We start from the raw sequence: 16,683 nt of genomic DNA, 5'->3' as shown, positions 1-16,683 counted from the left end.
ACCGACGAGTGGCTCCGATTAAACGTCTCTGATAATTTCGTTTGCAGCAACGTTTCTCTCGAGTTTCCTCGAAACGATCGAACCCTACGCAGCGATATGCGACGCGTCGCAGTTAGAACAGCTTCGATCTGACCTTGAAATCCGAAGCGACCCCACCTGCGAACAGGGATTCCGCCGCAGCGGTGTGTGCACCGGGAAACCGCAAAAAGTATCGACGAGTTTCGCGTGACTACCCCTCGGATGGGATAAAACCCGAATAACAGTGCGTTACACGCGATTACACCGTGCGCCGACAGCCAACGGTGCACGGTCGTCGCGTCAAACAGCGCGGTCGAAACGCGGAAACCGGAGGAGCGCTCGCAAAAATACGAGGGACGGAGAGACAAAAATAGGGGAGAAGGAGAAATGTTCGTCGACGAGCGAAATTTTGAAATTCGCGAGACGCCCTAACTTTGACGAGATTCGTCGATAGTACTCGCGGAGAGCGCCGTGCTACAAAGCCGGCCGGAAATAGGCTAGCAGCCGAATTCATTGTGCACGCGAAAAGTGGGGCGAACAATGAAATAAATAAAGCAGGAACGGAAGGCGACGCGACGCGACGCGACGCGACGCGGTGCGGGTGGAACGAACGGCAAAATTGCTTTTGCAAGAACACGCGGGGATACCGTGTTGCCGGGGCACAGGCTTACGGGAGCGTGGTTTCGAGGCACGTGACTGGAAATCAATTATGAGAGACGACAAAGCTTTCGGGCCTATCACGTGTGCGCCGTTGTTCGCGTCCGGAAACGCCGCGGCGATTTCACCGAACAGGTCTTACGTGCCCGGCCATGGATACGAGCGGCGCGAACGCGAATCGTGCCGGTCTTATTACTCCATTTCCCCTGATCAGCCGGTTCGTGCTCGAACAATACGCACAGTTCACCGTAGACGCTTTCATCGTTGACTTCGTATCAACCCTATCCGCTCGACGATGTTTTTCATTTTGAATGACGATGAAACTTTTCCATTAAGCGACTGGACTGTTTTGTTTCGACGCGACGATCCGTTGAATACGATTAAAGATTTTGAATTTTATAATTTCCTGTTTACGTATCGCCGAGTACTTTGTTCTAGATCGCGGTACGTTTAACAAACTGTTTGTTGCTCGGATACAGAAAATTTCCGTTATCCCGTAAAATTGTAATTCTGCGCGATCGGATGTTTATGCGGCGTAATTTGAATATTGTGGAATATAAATTATTCCGCGCTTGGAACAAGAATCTAACGTATTAAATTTCAATCCGCGCGCTGCAGCGCTAACGTTTGCGTAACGTTACGATTCAGCGGAATTTTAATTCCACTGAATTTTTCACGCGAGCTGATGGTATAAACGCGCCGCAATTCGTGGTCCAATTACACGATCCTCGATGCCCAGGCTTTCGGGTACAAGTCGCGCGCGTATAACGAAATCCCAACGATTCCGCCGACAATGATTCAGCCGACCAATTAAAATCTCTAGTCGGAAACCATTGATCCGCATCGCGGGGCTTTAAAATTGAACCTCCGCGGGATGCGCAACGGTATCAGTGTGTCATCCGATCCCCTGATGAAGCCTGCCGCGATGTTGGCGTAACTTTGTCAATATTCTCCCCGAAAGGATCAGAGGTCACTCTCGAAACCCTGAACAATGAAAACTGAGCAAACGAATTCGAAAGTTCGCGAGCGGCGCCACGCTTTCGAGTCGTAAACGAGTGGTGGCACTTCCGGGGGATGAAGAATTCGTTAAATATTAGCCGGTAACGTAAATACGTTCGGATACAATTGAGCATCTTTGTATTATTAATTCCCTGCGGCAGCGAAGCAGTGCCGGAATTTAATCAACCAGAAATGGCTTCTTATCCACCAGCTCTTTTCGATAGGAAATAATTGAACTCTCAGAACTACAACATACCGACGCATGGTCTTATCAACGTCGTTACCTAATGATTACGATCTAATCGTCCCTATTAAAAGTTCCATGAATTTCTTCTCGGTCCGATTCACGGCGAATCAACGAGAAAAACACGTTACGATCGAATCGGATCGGCAGATATTGCGCAACAATCGAGTCGTTGGAATCCGTTTTAGAGGTGGTCGACTGGCTGCGGAAAATTTAAAAGCCCGACCCCCCGCTAGGGACAGCGGCAGTGATAAATATAGCGAGGCTAGATGGAAATTCGTTTCCAAAGTAACGATTTTCTGGCTGCACCCCGGCGGAACGCGGAATGTACCCCGCGCGATGATCATCCGGGAACCGAAAACAATAACATTCACACGGACTGATTCACTGTGTTCGTGCCCGGCCACGGGCTGGCCCACTTTTTGTTCGCCGGCGTTCCTGAAAAACAATGGCTCGGCCTAAGAACGACCACGGATATTCAACGGGAATCGCGCGCGCTGCCTCGGAGCGGGTCAAGAGAAGCGCAAACATTCCTCCGGAGTGTCTGTTTCAACTCGTTTTTCGCTCTCCGTAACTTTCCTGCCTCCTGAAATCCCTTCTTCGCGATTCAACGAGCCAACGATCGCCCCTTCTCTGTTTCTATTTTTTTTATCTCCAACCCCTTTCTTCCTCGTTTTCTTTTTCTCGTTTCTTTCGCTTCTTTCGCTTCTTTCGCTTCTTTCGCTTCCTCGTTGTATCACAATAGGCGGCCGTACAACGCGGTTAAATCCTGGCCGTACGATTTTCTTCGCGACTATGCCTGTCGGATTTACATTACCATTAATAATTCACGAAATGCAACAAGAACGTTCTGTTCGCTCGTAAGTTGAAATGTATTTCGGAGGTAACGCGTCGGTGATAGTGAAATAATTCACTCGATTTTTATTAGGCCAGGAATCCTTACACCCGTTACCACGTCAAATTCCGTTCGCTGTGTCTCGCCCGTTACAACGAAATCTCTGTATCTCTAATTACACGACGCGCTGTACAAGAATAGCGTTACACGGAGAAACTCGTCGCAACGTGTTCCAAGCGCCGCAGGAATTCGCATCGCAAGAACCCGCGTTCGCGGGAGTTTACCGTAGCTCCTCCTTTCCGCTTTGCCGAACGCGGAGCGGAACCGCTCGAAAACCGAATGTTTGCGTACGACAACAGGCAACGCCGTTCACGCGCAACGGTAAACCGTTGTAAATTGCGGACGAAACAAGTGGACCCAGCGGTCTCGTTGTCGCTCGCAATCTCTTCTTAACGCGGCCCCGCGCAAACGATTTAAGCTGCCGCCGCCGAGCTTAAGAGCTTGACCTCAAACGAGCATAACATGCCCCTGGGAATTACGGGAGCATGATTTTACGAGGCGGAACAGCCTCAAGTATCACGATATCTCTCCATTGAGCAACGCTGATACACGAGACCCTTGCCGAGCCGCGTTCGCAACGATATTTCACCGGTCGATCGTTATTCACAATTAGTCGCGAATCGAATTTCGGCTCGAATTACCAGCCTGTGGATCGTTCTTAATTGTATCGTTATACCCGCCCCGAAAAAATTATCGCTCTCCGTTCGCGGAACGGAACGGGATCCTCGAAACCGGCGCTGGAATCGTAAACGTTTTCTACTCTCGCATGCCAGCCCCTCGGTATTATCGTTTCCCTGGTTGCTTCTTGGGAAATCGTTACTGCGCTATTTAATTATTATCCGGCATCGTAATATCCGGACTCGTTATTCTTCTCGACAACTTACAACGATTCAAGGTAAATACTGTTTTCCCTTCGTTCGCTTCCAACCGCCGAGGTAAATGTGATTACACGACGAATATATTGGTTATTTCCTTACTGGAAATTTATTGCTGTCGCCCGGTTTTGTGAGTGTAAAATGTGTAACGAGATTATAATTAGAAACGTAATGGATATTCACGGCAATAATCTACGTTATACGTCGTGGCACGAATATTGCTAATGGACAGATATTAAGTTCTATACAATCTGTTTCTGACTGCGCCGAGTGTAATTATCTAATGGATCTCATTATAATAGTAATCTGTTACTGTAACAGGTGCATTACTCCTGTAACTATACAATTATCACACCACCCTTATTTACTCAATCGATATTCCAATTTGTTGTCACCAAATACATCAAGGGTGACACGGCTGTTTGCGCGCAATAAACTTTCATTATATCGGCGTTCGCGTTGCGCCGAATGAAATGCTCGTCTTCCCAGCAAAAAGTATTTCCAAGTATAGATAAATAAGCGATAGTTGCTCCTATTATTTCTGTTACTTGTATCGCTCACCTTCGCTCGCTAAAAACATTCCAAACACAAAAGAATCAGCCGGTTAACAGGTGAATAACAATGCGGCGTTCCGCGGCTCGGCTCAGCGAAATAAAGCGGCCGCCATCGCGCCGGTAAGTTCCACGGGATAGCCAACCATTAAATCGGCGCGCGGTCTCGTGATTCCGCGCCGGATTAAATTTCGAGCTGGAACTGTCTTCCGGTATACGGAAATGAAACTCCTTCGCGAGGGCTGCCGGGTACGAGACGTTCGCCAGGAAGTTTTACGCCCGCCTATTGTGCGAAAACCTCGAGGCACCCCGTGATTCGTCGTAAATGTTGACCCAGTTCTCGGGTCACTGTTCGACGAGTTATTACGGATTCCTTTCGCGGAGAGGCGGAAGAAAAAACATAGGCGGGCGAAAGGGGACAGCCGCGCAGCTGCGCGCCGTAATACCTTGATTCCGATACGTTGTCACGGCGGCTGCCGCGGCGGAAAACGAGTTTACGGGCGGCGTCCCGACGTGTATAGGTGGTTTTGTCCCGGCTGATGTAACCCCTTCGTTTTACGAGCTTTCAGCGGGACGAGTAACTCGATGCATCGGCGGTACGCATCAAGGAGAACCTATATCCGCGGCTGATTCACTAGTAAAAATCGAATGGCGAACGGCTCGAGGACGAGCGAACACGAAGACGCCCGATGCCGCGATCGTAATAAAAGTTGTAAATTTTCATACGCCGCTACCGATCCTTCGTGGCGTCGTTACGTTCCGCGGTCTCGCTCGCGCGTACTTTAACAGGCAGGCGTCTCGCGACAGTTAACGCGGCTCGAAACTTTCGAGAGAACGGAGGCTCGTTCGACGCAGGGATGCATACGGGCGTTCAGAAGAAATTCAATCGGCAATGAAACTCTTTCTTTTTTCGCCGATAACAATTATTGCTCGCTCTGTAATCATGATTTCTTCATTTCGCTCTCCGGCTAATAATCGTTGACTGCGCGTCTAATTGGCCGTGGCCCTTACGCGACGATTCCGAAGGGTATCATTAAGACGCTCTTCATTCGTCATGCTGCCAAATAATTAGCGTCTGAGTTAGGGTTGATAATAACAGCTTCTTTGCGCAGCGGTCCTTGTCTTCTGCGTGTGGTCTACTAAGCCGCGACGTAAATCTTGTGTGAATAATCGCCTTTTTCGAATTATGGTAGTGCGTAATAATTAAATTATACGGATAGAGTTATTACTTTAGTGTTAATGCAGTTGGTTTACGAATGTTTACTGCGCAGTTCATTATTAATAGACGTTCGTTCGTTTACACTTGGGAAAGCGGTGATTTCAGGGTGTACAATTAGAATGCATATTTCGTGTAATTGCACGAAAGGTTAAAGTGGCATGAGTACGAAGATTTTAAACGTCGGTGATTTCAAAAGTCGATTCTTCAAGTGAAGAACTCGTCTGATCTCTCTCGGTATCTTGAACGAGCAAAACGACAATGAAAGATATTTCTCGCCGACTCGAAGCACCGGCTATTCAACAGTCCCGTTCATGGGAGCTCAAGCAATTTCCGAATGGAATTATGGTAAAAAATGTTTCGAATTAACCCAAGCGTTGGCTACTCGACGGTCCCTTTTATGAGGGCTTAAGTAATTTCCGAGTGGAAAGGTGACAAAGTGACCGGATCACGTAGTCGCGTTCATTCAGGAAACCTTCGGCCGCCTTTTCTTCCGGTTTGACCCGGCCGGCAGCGCTCGGGGAAAAAAGCGCTCGAGGAAAAAAATACCCCGAGTCGACGAGGTCGTGGCAAGAGGGTGAGCAGGGAACGGAGCTTACTACCGGCGATAATGTAAAAATGAGAAAGCGGCCCCGGCCAGATATACGAGGGACGAAATGCTTTCTAGCTGCATTCCGCGCGGCTTCGCTAAAAACGAAAGCGACAGCGCGCGGAGCCGCGGGTTTAATGACGCGAAATGCATTTTCCAGCCAACCAGTTTAAAATGAAAGGCAAAAACGCACTAAAACGCCTGGCCCCGGGCTTTCTAATTAAAATCAGTTTAAACGAAACGTACGGCCGCGCGCGTACAGCACAATCACCTCTTTTTTCGGGTGTACAGACACACGCGCGAGCGCGCGCTCGCTCGCGGTCGCCGGCGAGCCGTGGACGCCGCTCCGACTCCGGAGACATCTTTATTTCCCATCTGGAAGACTTTATTACGGTCTCCATTTTATTCAATACCCAAGAAGCGAATCGTCAACAAAACTGCCTTTGTGATTCCTACTTCGGACACGTTTACGTCCTCGTTTCGCGAACGCGACTCGCCCGAAACTTGCTGTACACGTTAATAAAACGGGCGTATTGTCCCCGCGCGAAACTCGGCGTCTGACTCAAGGTGGCGTTCCCGCTTGGATGAGGGGACGGTAGGGAAATTGCGCGATCGTTGTTTTATGAGATGACAACCTGCGAGCTGTCCGCCTCTCCCCGGTTCCGTCGAAAAGTGACAACTAAGTACGCCACTGTCGCCTTTCGTATAACTTTGAGTCGTTATAGAATAGACTAGTTATATAATAAATAATAGCGTTAACAGAATAATAATAATAATAATAATAGTAATAACAGAATATAGAAGAAATATCATAGAATGCGATCAACGAATAGCGAAAAAATCCTTTCTTTCCGGTGGTTTTTACATGTTTCGCGCCAGTAATACTCACGTCCCGATAAACGTCAGCTCGTTTCGTTTACTGCCGTGGAATTCCAACGAATCTGCCCTTCCGCGCGTTATAGACAGGTGATAGCGGAGAAACGGTGTAACGGCCATCCCATTTTTCTCGTAATTCGACGTAAAGCGAGCCGCGGACCGCAGGAAAGTACGACTGAACGGCGAACGGTGGCGCGTCCTTAAGGGCTGCCACTTCCCCGGGGCGGTCATAATTTAAAGGACGAACGTACGCGTCAGCCTCGCGTCCCGGAAAGAGATTCGCCCGGTTATAAATCAGGGACTTCTGGCGCGCTCGAATATTTTTTTCGCGAGCGCCATCTTCCCTGACCTGGTAAGGCGATCTCGGAGGACAAGTGGCCAGGAATTCCTCTGACCTCCCGAACTTTATCGTCGCGATAACCTTTCTCCTTCCACGGGCTGATGGAAACACTGAATCAGTATGATCGTATATCGCACGGTACGTTGGATTCACTCGGTTACCTCTACCTACATCTATGTGTCTCTACCCTTTCTCCCGTTGTTCCCTTTTCTCCGTCGCTGCACCTCTGCCGGTCGCGACCCTCTTTTTCCTCGCAGCGTGTCATCGATCGCGATATCGCGGAAAAAAGTCGAGCAAAGCGCGGCCCGGTCTCCGCCTCGCTCGCAACAGCTGGCGAAGAGAAGCCGGCCGAAGAAGAGTCAACGAAAAAACGGATACGGTCTTCTTTCGCGAGCCGACTCGGGTTCATTCCGTTAATTGATCACCGATGATATCGGTGCAAACCCATCTCCGCGGACCGTAAATTAATCCGGGCAACTTTTTCCGCGGCCGCCTTACCATTCTCCCGTCGTATTCCTCCAATCTTCCATTTTTTCCCCCTTTGTCCTGCTCCCTCTTCCCGCGGCTCGATTCAATTGGCCCTCGACGCTTCATCGGTCGATCCTCAAACTTTCGGCAGTCACGAGCCGCCGACGAAGCGGACGGGGGAAACGGAGAGGTCGGGGGAGAGGGTGGAACTGGATTTTCAGCGGAGCAAACTTTCGGAAGTTCGTGATTGAATATTGTTTCTTTACGAGCCCGGTTATTTCCGCGGCCGTTGTTAATTAATTGCTTCGATAAATTGAAGCCGCGAGACAAAAACCAACACGACGCGCGGAGCGCCGGGGGGTGGAAACGTCGATACGCCGCGCGATAGCTGTCGAGGCTCGCCGACAAGATGGAGAGTTTAATTGGCAGGACGTTTCGGAGGGACAAAAGATGATCCCGACAGCGGGATTCGTTCCCGGGGAACGTGTCACGGCACGCTCGGCTTTTTCTACGCGACTTCTCTGCGATCGCAACGCAAATTTACCCTATCGCCGGACGATAATCGATCATAAACGATCACAACCTGACGGTCGTCGACCTGCGCAAACATCGCGACTCGATCCCGCTGTTTACCGGCCAAATATTTCTCGTCCGGGAGAGAATGTGTATTTGTTTGTATCGATAACCGTGCGAAAATCATGGCGGCGTTCGGTTCTGCTTGTTGGGCCGTAATGAAAAAGGGAAGCGCGCGATTCGCGTGACAGCGAGCGGATAGTCATTTTTCATCGCGAGATCGGTTCTCGGGCCTCCGACCTTCGGCTCAGGCAAATAGGGACCTCCCCCGTGACCGAGGAATCTCGTATGTGAACGACATCCCTCGATCTCGGGGGACGGTTTGCTCCGAATTCCGGCAATTCATAAATCTCGGCGACTTTGCACGCTAAAATTCGGGGATACACATTAATCACTCGGCTTTGGGATCGCGTGCCGCGTTCCTCGACAAACTAGAGAGTTCTATTATAACGTGAATCTTATCCGGGTTCGTCTAAATGCATATTCCGTGTAATTGAACGCGAGCGCTCGGTCTAAACACTTCATAGAAGCGATTTCGAGCACCTTGCCGTGCACTGCTCTCAACAGATTTGTCACACGCCCCCTTCGATAAATTGCCGGCGCAAATGGCTAACGGATATCTGAATATCGATGGAAACCGGTGGCCAGAGAAGAGATTCGTGGCGTTCGAATACAGTTCCTCGACATTTGATATTGGTAAACGAGTTATTTTAAGAGACCGACTTTCTTGTCTGCTTTTAAGCACTCGCATTCGAGATAGCGAAGGTACGAATGGTTTTTCTAAATCTTGAAATCTGAAAAATGTTGTCTATACGGCAATGTATCAATGTACAATTAATCGTTGTGTAATACCGTATCGGTATGTTCACAGTACGATCATACACGTGTTCCGTTATCATGATTATGTTCACACATGATAATTCGATGTCATAGATGCGAGAATGATGGGATAAATTCAATTACACAGAAACACGATTCTTCATATGGAATCTATTGTATACAAACATACCAGTCTACCGGAATAGTGATTGATCTCACCTAATTAACAACTAGACGGTAACGTGCAGTTAATTATAATATCTATTTGGTTAAAACCAACGTAACCCGCGAATAACTTCAACGTTACAACTGGTGTTACATCCACTACTTCCTCCAATCGCGTGCCCCGAGAAACTTCAATTAAAAATATAATACATTCATCGGCGAATATTCTCACCGCTTCATTTGCATCCGGAACCTGCATGATTGCACTGTAATTCTCGGAGTACCAAGAATATTCAGCGATTTCGGGGCTGCTTAAAAACAGGCATGCGTCTTATTCGGGCGACGAAAGAGGGAGTTCGGTAATCGGGACGCGTTCAACGGCAGCTTGATCTGAAAATCCTCAAACGTCCCCCGGCATTCGACCGCAAGCAGGATCGTGAAGGTGCAAATTGCCGTCTAATTTGTCGCCCATTTGGATAGAGGCTCCCGTCCCCATCGTTGGCCTGGTGAACGAGAAAGGAGCTCGACTGGGGGACAGGGGCTATTCTCGTGGCGGTTCGTCATTCCACGAATATTGGAAAAGCGTTATGAATTTCAAAGGCCTGCTGTCAGAAGTACCCGACCGCCGCACAATGCGAGCGGACCGCAAACGCCGCCGCCTCGCCTCGCCTCGCCTCGCCCCGCCTTCGTCGCCGAATCGTCCCTTAACCGCATACCAACAGGACGCCCGGGATTAATAGCGAAAAAATTTCGCGTTTCGAAGCTACGGATCGACGAGCGCTCAGCGGGATCGCCGCTCGCGTGGCTCGGATCGGCGCACGTGTGACGGAACGACTCGACGGGACGCGCCGTCCGTGATGTTGACGAGAAAATGGCGGTCGCGGCACTCGAAATGCAAATGGACGACCGAAATATTTGCCCGACCCATCGCCACTGTACAGCGACTTCCGTTTCGCAGTGATACCGTTTACTGGATTGTGAATACGTTTACGTTTCGTTTACTCTTGGTGGTACGTTTACTCTTGGTGGTAATTTAACACTTAACACTTGGTGGTAATTTAAAAATTATTTCGTTATTTTTATCACTGTTATTCTTGTAATATTCACTTCTGTAAATTTCTTTACTCTTGTTATCTATCATTCGGTATTTTTTGATAAAGCGAACCCGAAAACTTGAGGTCCGGTAAGGGTTAAGGAGAACCGCTGGATCAGATGGTTATTTACGATGATGTTTGCACTCGTTACGATCTTGATATATGATATAATCTAAGAGAACGATAAAATCTTGAATGATTAAAGGAAGTGTTTGCGACCCGTGGGATACTTAAGAGAAGGGTTCAAATTCCTGCGCGTTCAATATGGAACTAACCAAATTTACGTACCCTTAAACCGTTGAATATCAACCTGCCCTCGCAAATTTCGCCAAATTTTCGCGCGGACGGTGCCGTTGGAATCCTTTCTCCACCGTTTCCCATGGCACTTACACGACAAAAGCATTATCCGCGGGAGGAAAAGTTCCAAAGAATCGCAGGTGCGACGCGATTCCCATGAGAATAATACTTAAAAACAAGAGAAAAGGGGGGGGGGGGGGGGGGGGAAGGACAGATCGCGATCTTTCACTGCTCGACCATTTCCCAGGCGTCGCTATCGAGCCGTCGGCCGACCGATTAATTCGCGGCTTAACCTCCCACTCGTCGATTCGATTTAATCGGGACGTCGCGCGTCACCTTGCGCCGCGTATGGCCTCGGCGGTTACGAGGGCAATCGCGCGCGCGAAATAAACGATAGGACGCGATATAGATAATTTACGACGCGCAGTAAAGCGTCCCCTCTTTGCCAGAAAGTGTGAATCGGGCCGGGTACTTCGAACGGGGCGAGAAAAAATAAAAGAAGGGAAGGATCCTTCGAGATGATGATGATGCGCCGTTGCGCGGAACGAACGAGACGGGGATTAAAATAGAAATAACCGCCCGGGCGAAGATTTCAGGACGTATTTACACGTTAATTAAGATCGTCTGTGCATTATCGCGAAACTACGCGCTGGATGATCCGGGAAACGAACGCCGGGCCGGTAATATATCGGCAGTAAAGCCTTCCGCCGACACCGGGGCTCGTATAAGCGCGGGCAAGCCATAATTTTACGTTCCGTCGTTTCGTCGCGAATCATTTTCGCGATGCTACGTCCCAGATTATTTATTATATTTCGATGCTCTCGTTTCGGGATTACGTTCCGGCGTGCGCGAGGGCGAACGGGCGGGTGCTCGATCGAGCGCTCCTATCCCTGCAGCCCTTGTTTCGTCGATAATGCGACCGGGACGATTCGAGAAGTGGAGCACTCAAGAAAATGAACCCGATCGACCGATCGACGAGGAGAAAACGTCGGGTCGGAATTACGACTGTATCGTCGCCGGGGGGCCGACGATTGGTCAATCGATCTTAATTGTGCCGCTTGAATTTCCACCTGTTTTCGTTTGCCTGATTCGGACGCGTCCCATGCTCCGTCGGTCGGACGGTCGGGACCTGCCCGCGTCGACAATCGGAGCCACGGGACCTTACGAAGGGAAGTGCTCGAACCCTGGCGACGTTCAAATGTAACAAGCGTGGAGTGGCGACCGAGGAGCAGTCATTTGAATCGGTTATTCGAGAAGTCTCGTCGAATTCCGTCTTTTTCACGGCTCGAGGGAGAATCAAGCCGCTCCACAGCAGACAAGGTCTAATTGAATTGGCGTTTTCGGGGAGGATTATCGTGTTGTTACTTTTACCTTAACGAGGTTACGTTGAAATCCTCGGGACGAGATTTTAATGGGAGTTTGATCGACGCACCGACGTTCACCGTAACGGAATGAACCCATAACGCTTCACTCCTGTTGCTCACACTTTTGTCGCTAGAAGATTAACCCCTTAGCCGCGGGTAATGTGGAATTCACGTTGATTGGACTTTTGAAACATTCTAATTTTGGACTAGAAATATTTTCTCACATTTTTAACGAGAAGATTTTGATACATTTATGAAGCTCGGGATGAATTGCATCTGAATTCAGCTTGAAATCTCTATCGCGGGTCTGATTCGGTACAATAAAACGAGGTTTCCGTAGCGGAGCGAGCTTGATAAAGCGCTGGAAATATCAGAAAGTAATATTTTCCGTAGGAGATTGCTGTTACTCTTTTTTTCCTTTGAAGGTTAACGTTCGGAATTAGAATCCACATCTGCTAACAGGAGCATCGGGATCTTCTCAGGCGTTACGACGCAGGTATGAGCGTTTCGATTAATCTCCGAAGGGCCGCCCCTCTTTTTCTTCATATTCATCCTCGTCATCCCCTTCTGCCCGGCGTGATTACGAGGCCTGCCTCGGCTACGACGCTTCAATTAATCTGCATAGGCTGCTGAATGCACGGGAACGATCGCAGGCCATTGAGGCCAACTTTATTTGTCCCTCGGCTAGGAATTAATCCGGCAAAGTGACGCGACGCGCTGCGAGCGACTCGAAGGTCCGCTTTTTTTCTGCCTGTCAGCCCCCGAAAGACAATTTACCTTCGCCTATTTTAGCGCTGCGCCTTTTCCTCGGGAGGGACCGAAAGTCCGACGACTGTTCCTTGATTACAGATTGTCTCGTCCCTCTAATCAAGGGATCATCATTCCGGTAACGTACTCAATTTGCTCGAATCAGTGGGGACGAGGGGGATTTTCCTCTTTTTTTTTAAATTCTTCGCGCCATTAGAACGCCGACTTTCCTCCAGTTATCTCGTTACGATTCGTTGACCGTGAAGGATGCGTGCGGCGGCCACGGGGACACCAAGATTTACCGCCATCGCCGCCTATTCCCACGCGCCCGTGTCCCCATTAGTCCCAACTCATCCGTCATACCCATCCGAAACGACCCCTGTTTTCGTTTCTTAAGTGGACCTTCGGCAAAAAACCTTGCCTCGCTGCCCGAGGGCGTATCAGCGTTTCGGAATCGTTCATCCCTCGCAAACAACCGTTCCCAGAGACGTTAGGGACGCTGTCCGGATTAACTTAATTATTCAAATCACCGATCGCCGTTAGGAAACCTCGCTAAACAAAGACTCTACTGGCGAACGGTAGTTACATTTACCGGGAGATTATAAATTACACGCGTTCTCGAATTACCGAAGTACACGTGGCACATAAATTTTCTATAGCCACGAACTCGGAGAACCTTCGAAGACCATGCAAATGGTCTCCGGCGTCGCGTTTCAAACGGCGCGAAGTGCGCGAAAGAAAATACGGAAATAAGAAAGATATCGATTTTCCCGGCCCTCCAGCCACTCCAGAAGGTTCTCTTAAGAAGGAAACTCTACTCGGCGGCAGGGGGGAAAGGGAAAGTTGATGGAGAGCATCGGGCGAATCATATCAATTAAGTGATATCTCGACGCGTCGCGGCCTCGAACTTCCACCCTCGAGTCTTTCGAGCAGCGCGAAGTTCGCCGAGTGGCAACGCGACTGAAAAGAAGCTAGAAAGGCGGGCGGCGAGGAGCCAGGGATCCCGGAGTGACTTACGAGGCCGGGGCCGGCGTTTCTGGGTGGTAGGCGGCGTTGTTTACCCTTTATTTATGACGAAAGTTTGCCCAGATTTCGCGAATGCGCGCGGTCCCCGGGTCGGTTAAGCCGGCGGAGGCTCGGTCGCAGGGGTTGAACGGAGAGCCAGCCAGGCCAGGGTCGGCGGGCTCCGGGGGAGGGCGCGGGTGGCAGAAGCTCAGCCATGCAGTCATTTGTTAATGTCATCCCGGCGTCCCTCCTCCTCCACGGCAACCCTCTTCATCCCCGTTAACGGAGCCAGCCCTGTCCTACGGCCGATGTTACCCGTCTCATACGCGATAATAAGCGGGCTAGTTAGTGCAGTCCGTAGAGCCGTGCCAACGAGCCTAACGATTCTTTTTATTTCCTTTTCCTCTCCTTCCTCGTTCCGTCTTCGCCCTCCCCTTTCTTTCTTCCCTAGCAGCCACTCGCCCCGAAGAAAGTGCGTCGCGTTCAAGGGTGACTTCAGCGGGACGAGAAAAACGGCGGATTTAAACGGTCTTAAAAAGGTGCTTCGGAGATGAAGTTCCGAGGGGGGCAGCAACTTAACGATTTCCTCCGTCTTGTTATTATTTTACTCGCAGGTTTACGTCGGATCGTTGGCGGTCGGATGTCGCGATCGCGAAATTTTTCGCATTGTTTCATGTTCCGTGTTTAGTGAGGTAGAAGCGTATCGTGTCTGTTCGCGAGGTGTGGGCAAGTATTCGCGATTGCGACTCTAAGTTCCAGTGAAAGCTATCGCTGCTACGATAATTGACGATAACTACTACAGACGACACGCGACTCGATTGACAATTAGTTTGACTTTTCGACTGCGACTCCGATAACTACTCGACTGACATCTTCAGCTACGCCAATAAATCCTCTTCAACCAACAAGCAATCCTCTCCCGTTCATCAAACTAAATTAAAAAATACAGTATACTCTACAGGAATGCTACGCTAACATTCAATTCCTCGGTTATCCGACTGTTCGAAAAATTACAGTACTTCGAGAACAGCCGCAAAAAGTGATTGCGCGGTTCAAACTTGAACGCGCGAACCACGCGCTCGCGGTTCACCCGAGCGATAAACTGGCCGCGACAGGTACAAGAAACGCGGATTCGAATCGCAACGATTACTTTAACCTCCGATAATTCTCTTATCTCGTCGATACGGATTCCGGTTTATAAATTTCACGTCCCATTGGGCAACGCCGGGAAGACAACAACAGTGTACCGAACAAGACGGGTTTCTAAGTAATAATAATCAGTGGAACTCTCCTCGCGGAAACTGTTCGCCGGTAGCCGTAAAAGAAACGATCGGCGATATTCGCGGTTATCGGTGATTCGATCGGTTTCGCGGCGACGCGAAACTGTGTCTTAAACGTCGCGAAGAGCGCCGTAAACTACGGCGAAACGCCGCGGATAAAGCGGCCCGACTGTCTTTCCACGCGTCATCGTCAGCCGGAAAGGTTCGCATAACGCGCGAAAGGGAAATATACGAGCGTGACAATTCCGCGCGATATTTTCGCATTCCGGGGCACGGCCGTTGCCGTGATTCGCGTCGCATCGGTGGAAAACACGCTCGAGCCAGACAGCTCGGTATTAACACTTAACCGGGGCTGCGTTTTTCCAATGTCTCTCGGCTGCTATCTCTGAACGGCATCGCATTTTTGCAGTCCGCGCCGTTATACGCTCGCCTCGCCGGTGTCTTTATCAAATGAGTGTGTCTTAGCACTCTACCGTCGGAATACCAGTAGTGCTCGAGTGCTCCATTCGTTCGCAGTCGATCTCTCCAGAGATCTGGGTTAGATTCGATCCTTTGGGAAGTTTATTCGAGAAATTGAAATCCAATGTTTACTCGGTACGTTGAACAGATCCTAAATTCGATCTAATAAGGTGTGTCTATAGTTATCAGAGCCTCGCAAGGAAATGCAGAAATAATTGCCGAGTGCAACTTGCACTTATGGCATTGCTTTTTATAATATTTGTTAGAAGAAACTGTTTCCCGTCATGATTCGAATGGTGTTCCGAAACATTTGATTATCCATCGAAATACGCAGTCCACTTCTAAACGCAGCGTTTAATTTCAGTGCAGTTTGATCTCTAGCTGTCTATCACAACGTGCAGATTAAACGGCCAGTCGTATAAACCTTAAGCGCGCCGTTCGCCAGCAGTTATAACCTTCGAACGATATATTCGATCCGATTCGGTTCGGGTGTCGAAGAACCGAGCGGGGATTAGCCAGTGATATTATAAAAGAGGAGAACGCGGACGGGGCGTAAAGTTTACGCGCGTCGGGCGAGATAGGAATGATCGACCGCGTCGTATATCGAGACGCTAAGATCTAGCGGGCGATTTGCCGCGCGATCGGGTCGCGTCGGGATCCATCGATCGCTATCGGTACGCAAGGATGGCCTGGCCGGCCGTTCCGCGCGGCGATAGAGAGCGGTGCACGCGTGGCAGCCACGCGTTTCCAGGGCCAGCCGCCGCGCCCCATCGGAAATTTACGAACTCGGGGGAATGTCGGTGGAATAAAATTTAATATTGGAGAGACCGGCATCTGGGCCGATCCATTTAATCCCGCGGAGCCACTGTTACGGCCGTAAACAGTCCGCGGCAGCGGACGGGGAACTCTTCCGGCCGAGTTGCGACAGCCCGACGAGGATCGAAGAAGAAAAATCTCTTTTAATATTTACACCGGTATCGGTTAAACAACGCTCCCCGCCGATAAAGAGGAACCGGGGAACTTTTTACGGGGGAAACGGGAACAAAGGAGATTCCCGGAGGATCCTTTGAGCGGGAGAATTAAATCGGTCCGGGTCGGATCGGCAACGAGAAACAAAATTTCCTGCAGCATCGTAATTACTGCCGCGAACAG

Source organism: Nomia melanderi, chromosome 6 (genome assembly GCF_051020985.1).
Source record: "Nomia melanderi isolate GNS246 chromosome 6, iyNomMela1, whole genome shotgun sequence".
In the NCBI taxonomy this organism is placed as follows: Eukaryota; Metazoa; Arthropoda; class Insecta; order Hymenoptera; family Halictidae; genus Nomia; species Nomia melanderi.
Note: the sequence above shows the minus strand (reverse complement) of the source record.